A 6000-nucleotide genomic window follows, 5' to 3' on the forward strand; every position below is an offset into this window, starting at 1 on the left:
TACTGGAGCAGGTAGTCTGTTGCCCGCCCAGGTTTTTTTTCTACATAACAAACTTTTTGTCGTCTGCTCCTAAAATTGATTTAATTTGGTTTATTCTTTTTGTTTCAAGCGTTAATTGTAGTCAATACAATAACAAAAAATCACACAGATTTATCAAACTGAATACAGAAATTATGAAATGCATTGATGAATTAAAAAAAAACTAGGAAAACAAAGGCACACTTAAATCAAATTTGCTTAATTGAACATAGTGATAATTAACTAAAGTCAAGTAGAGCTTGATTTATTGCTTGAAAAAGAGTGGGGGAAAAAGCGATCGTATATAATCCCACCCCACTGAATTCATTTGATTTTTAGTTTTCCTAATCCGGTTCTGATCAGATCGATTCTTCTTAAGTCACAAACTCAAGTGCTTAATGATGATTGATTGTCTTCAATTGATAATAAAGACATACTTTTAAGCTTAATTTTCTCATATATGTTCTTGTTCATCAGTAACATGCAACAAGAACACGTTAAAAACACCCAAAACAAGATTTTAATCTGAGTGGGTCAAGCCTATTGGTATGTTATTATTGTGACCTTATGATTTCCATATTTTACGCACTATAGGGTGCACTTGATCACATGTCGCACCATCAATGAACGGTCTATCTTTGAATTGATGTCATATTTAAGGCGCACTGAACTATAAGATGCATTAAACAAGACAAGAGTAGGAGATAAGTCAGTCAGGATTTATTAACTGCGTTCACAACGTTGTTTGAAACATGTAAAAAACCAGACCGATACCACTAAAACAAATGTTATTGGGATCACGCTAACCCCCAACCTTGCTTGCAACATGTAAAAAAAAAAAAGACAGATAAATGCTATGTCCAAATTCTCACCTTAATCCCTGGGTACTAAAATCTTTATAGTGCGGTACTATCTAGTGCCTTGGATTTTAAAAGCAATGCGGGCACTATGCTCCTACTTTTCTTTTCTTTTTTTTTAATGGCAAATATGACAATGCCTATTTCACAAATTAAAAATCGAATCGATATGAGCGCTTCATGATGATCATTCATGAATTCACTGTGTTCAGATGACGATGATTAAAAACAAAATACATTTTGAATACATTTTCTGTGCAAAAATTGTTCAAACGCAATGTATTTTGGTCTATATTTAGACTATCTAGTGAGCATCGATGCACACTGATTTTTCAAAGAGTCTTCAAGAGAAATTTCTAGAGCATTGGAATTGTAAAAAATGGCGACCGCACTAACTAGTAACTATTCATTCATTCATCTTCTTCCGTTTATTCCCTTTCAGGGTCATGGGGCTGCCGGAGCCTATCCCGGCCACTTAGCTAAAATTAGTTAACTAGTAACTAATCTCACTAAAACACACATTACTGTGACTATGCAAACTCTCAATATTGTTAGTAACACCAAAAAGGAAAACACAGAATGACATTAGCCACGTTAGCATATTCCCAATTACACCCAACCAAATATTTGGATAGAGCACTACTGTATGTACTTCTCAAAATCGCTTCAACATCTCTAAGCACAATCAGAATGATTCCATATATGAGTCTTTAAAAAAAAAAAAAAAGGCGTTGACTGCAGAAAAAACATTCACTTTTTGGGTTCTCTATAGTTTTTTTCATTGCTTTACCAAGATTAGGACATCATTTTGAAATAATGCCTACAAGTCTCTTAGCACAGGTTAGTTTTTCCTGTTATCATAATACCTTTAACAACAATAAACCCTATTTTTTTTTTAATTTTCTTGCCATTTTATTTTTTTATTTCGGAAGGGCGGGTTGGTAATTAATGTTTGGAGAAGGGGCCTCATCCAAACTTTTCCTTATCGTCGCGTTCTGAGGAAAAATGGGGATTTTTCATAATTCATCCATCACAATTACTGCCGTACAAAACCATCAAAATTATTCATTTGCTCCTTTTTTCAATTTGCCATTCTTTCATTCAGTTTGTGCAATTCATGTGTGTTCTTTCCTTTTTATCAGACATGCGAAGCTCCACTCCCCTCATGTATTTATTCATGCTTTTCTGCCTCTGATGGGCACCACGGATCAAGTTGAATAGAGCCGGAGGTGCACGTGCCGGGCACGCACGTGGGCGCACTTTTGCTTTGGACCTTCTCCAACGTGCCGATCCTGGGGAAGGTCTTAATCTAGTCCCCGCCATTACCACTACTGAGACCGCCACCTCCCCTCTTGCCCTGATGTTGTGCCCAGCCATGAAGGCCCTGCAGTGGGCAGCCTGGCAAGCCAGATCAGGGTCTCTGGTCTGGAGTTTGGCCTGGATCCCTGGTCCTCAGCCTCCAGTCCCCCGCAAGCCCCACAACCAAGCCTCCATCCTGGCCTTTACTTGGCTCCAAATCCGCCTTCCTGGCTTATGTCCTGGGTGGATGGGAGGGGGAAGAAAGCCCGTCGCCGCATGTGCAGCGGAGTGAGAAGAGGTGGAGAGGCTAACAATGCTATCAGAGAGCTGGCGTCCATCTCTCGGAAGAACACGCAAACGCACACTGCCGTGTTTGCCTTCATTTATCGCAACTCTTCACACGTAGACGGCAACAAAGGGCAAATGCAGAATAAGAGAGGGTCAGAAAAAAAGGGGGAAAGTGGCCGAACCAAAGCGAGAAATTGAGCTGAAGAGCTGCTTTAAAAGATTGATAAGGACAAACAATTGGCAAAAACAAAGTCACAAAAAGAGGGCTACCAGAGTTAAAAAAAAGATACAACTAAAAGAGATAAAAAAGGAATGGAGAAACGGGGAGACTGAATGAAAGGAAAGAACATTTCTTCTCTCGCTGTTGGACGAAACGCTGACATTGTCTGGCCTCGCGGATCCCCACGGAAGCACAAATCGGCGTGTTTGCTTTTAAAGGCTTTCATTAACGGGCTGTAACCGAGCCAAAAAAAAACCAGAGGGACGAAAAGAGGGCGGGAAAAAAAAAGTCCAAGCACAAACAAACAAACAAACAGACAAAGGAAGGGAAAAAAGAGCAAACGCAAACTCAGAAAAAGTACTTTTTAGTTTTTTTTTCTGTGTGTGTGTCTCTGCTCAGTGGCCCGAGTTGTTTTTGAGGGCAAAGGGAGCAGGCACTATCGAAAGTTTGCTTATCCAAACTAAACTTGCTTTATTACTGCCATATTTTCCTAAACGATACCCTGTTGCACATTAGAATAAGCTGGTGGACAGGGGCCCAGCTTAAACAAACACTTTATTTACCTATTTTCTTTAGTAAAAAAAGGGTTTAATTAATAAATGTATTTTTTGTTAATCTTGTGTATCATTTATCAAACAGGATAAGCTAGAAAAACAGCAGACACAATGATATAAAGATGTGTTTTGCTAGTAATGGATGTAAAAACATAGTTGAATCCATTAAAGATGTCAAATTAAGTTAAATGCTTGATTCTGCCGTGTTGGCAAGAAACAAGATGAGTGTAATCAAGCAAAGAGAAAGTAGGGCATCTTTGTCTATGTGTGTGAGCCTTGGCATCATCAATCAATTACAGCTTTGTCGTCTTCTTTCATTTAATTGAAATCGAATTACTGTGGTCTACCTCCCGCCCCTTCAAAGGAGCAGACAAGGAAACGCTTCAGGCCACGAAATGCAGCTTAAGGTAAGTCACGGCGAGTAATGGGGCCGTTGAAGAAAGTAAACACGGCCGCCGCACGCGCACTTCTGAGGAGAAACGGAGGGCGGGCGTGCAGAAAAGCCGAAATATCAGGATAATTGAAGGTGAAAGCTCGGTGGAGCTGAATAAATGTACAGGGACTCCAACAATCAGCAGTGGTTTTATGTTGAAACCTCGGCTGAATGTCATATTTTGGATTGTTTACTCGCAAGAAACTATATAGATGATCCTAAAATATTTTTGATTATTTGCTCATTTTTTACAAAAGTATTAAAATGTGTTATTTTGCCATCATTCATTAACTCCTGGATAGTAAATAGTTTACATTTCCCATTTTCTTAGTGTTTCAATCACTTAGATATGCAATTTGTAAATACGTTTGTCTTTTCAATCAGAAAACAAGAGTCAATGAAATCATCATTTTTAACATAAAATTATTTAGTTAATCCACCTACAAATAACTTATCTATATCGAAAAAACGTCTGTTTTTGAAAATCAAGAGTTCCTAAATGAATTACACTTTTTCTAGTTCTTTGTTTTTACTTTTTACATTTCTTATCTAATATTTTCCCCATATGCAATATTTTCTAATCCATCGTAGAACCAAGGTTAAAGAACCAAAAACACATCAATTCCACTTCCTGGTTTTGAGAGAAATTAAAAAAGATGTCAAAGATCTGAAAAGAAAAATCATTTTTTTATTTAGTTTTTAATTATTTGTTGTCCTGAAGGCTGAAATCTGACCAAAAACATCCTACAGATATGTACATTTATCATTTTTAAAGCGGGATTAGTTTGTTAAAAACGTTGACATAAATATACCCAGTTCTAGTGCTGTTTGAAATCATTGTTAATCAGAAATGGAACAGACCAATATAAAAATCTAATTTTATATTTATTTTTTAAAGAAAAGGACTAAGTAAAATGTATACAATTAAAGTTTTTGAGTATGACTGCATACATTATTCCTTTTGTTCAGTCAACCTTGCTGACCCAAGCCCGGCAGAAGGAAAAGATTTTGAATGAAACAATGTGAGTTGTTTCTGCAGAGTGCCAGTAGTTCAATAGAAATTTGCCTCTGAGTTGTGGTCGGGGCCGTTGGCGCGAAGCAACCCCGCCACCCTTCCCATTGCTGAGATATGACAAGGTATGCCTTTATTGTCACTGTCCACTGGACAATGAAATGAAAGCATTCACCATTAGAGTGTAAAAAGACAAAAACAAATCTAAAAAAGTATAATATAAAGATGTAAAAAAAAAGTCAATATGTGCAGGGTGAACCATGGAAGTGTGCAAATATGCAAGATATGAAATGTGCAAACATAAAAATGTCTGTAATTATGTGCAGAGTGATTTGTACAGATACAAACATGTCAGATGAGCAAAAAAAAACATGGAGATGGGGAAGTGTTGACAAGTTTACAAGGAATAAAAACTTAATAAACAAATACAGCTGCCTGTTTACACACTCACTTAAAGTAGCTTAAAGCCCCTACATCCCAAAACTAACATTACTGGTGAAACAAAAATGGCAAGCAATATTTTAGCTATCCGCTAGCCGTATAGTTGATGCCAGATGACAGCTCAGACGAGGAAAACGAAGATGTAAATCTAGTCGTCTACAAGTGGATGGATCGGAAGGGAGTTTGTGGCCCGCCCAGCATATTTTCTTCATCACAAATGGGATCCTTTTTAAACTGCATTTCGTCTGAACCCGATTCACAACAATTTGAATAAAAAAACATCCAGACATGCATTTTTGAGCTTAATTTTCTTATTAAATGTCCTCCATCAGAAAAATGCCACAAGAACATGTCAAAGAAGACTCAAAATGGGTACTTTAAGGAAGTTAGTGTATCAGTTGAACTGTTCGAAAGAAGAAAAAAAAAAGTGATGAGTTAAAAAAGAAAAAGGTTGAGGAAAAAGAAAAAAAAAACTGAGGGATAGGACCAGGAATAAAGAGCAAACAAATGAAAGGCACAGCCTAGTGCCAAACTGTGATTTCTCAGTTTGAGTGAGCTCTTCATCCGCCAGTGAACCTGGCCCTTCAGTAGAACAAAGCTGCCTCACACCGCACTCGTTTATCATCCATTTTTCATCTCTCCTTTTTGTCTACATGCAAGCAAGCCCCCCCCACTCCCCACCACCTCCCTCCACTCCTCTCTGACAGCGGGATAACCCTCACAACCTGCCGCTTCACATGCAGATAATACACACATTCGCTCTGCCAGATATTGATGGACGCTCTCAAAATGCGTTCTTATCAGTCAGGGTTTTTGGGTAAAAAAAAAAAAAAAACACTCGCATTTTCTCTGCGCTAGCAGCTCCTTTGGGTAAAGTT

This window comes from Oryzias latipes, chromosome 2, assembly GCF_053564925.1.
Source record: "Oryzias latipes strain Hd-rR chromosome 2, Olatipes_Hd-rR_3.1".
Classification (NCBI taxonomy): domain Eukaryota; kingdom Metazoa; phylum Chordata; class Actinopteri; order Beloniformes; family Adrianichthyidae; genus Oryzias; species Oryzias latipes.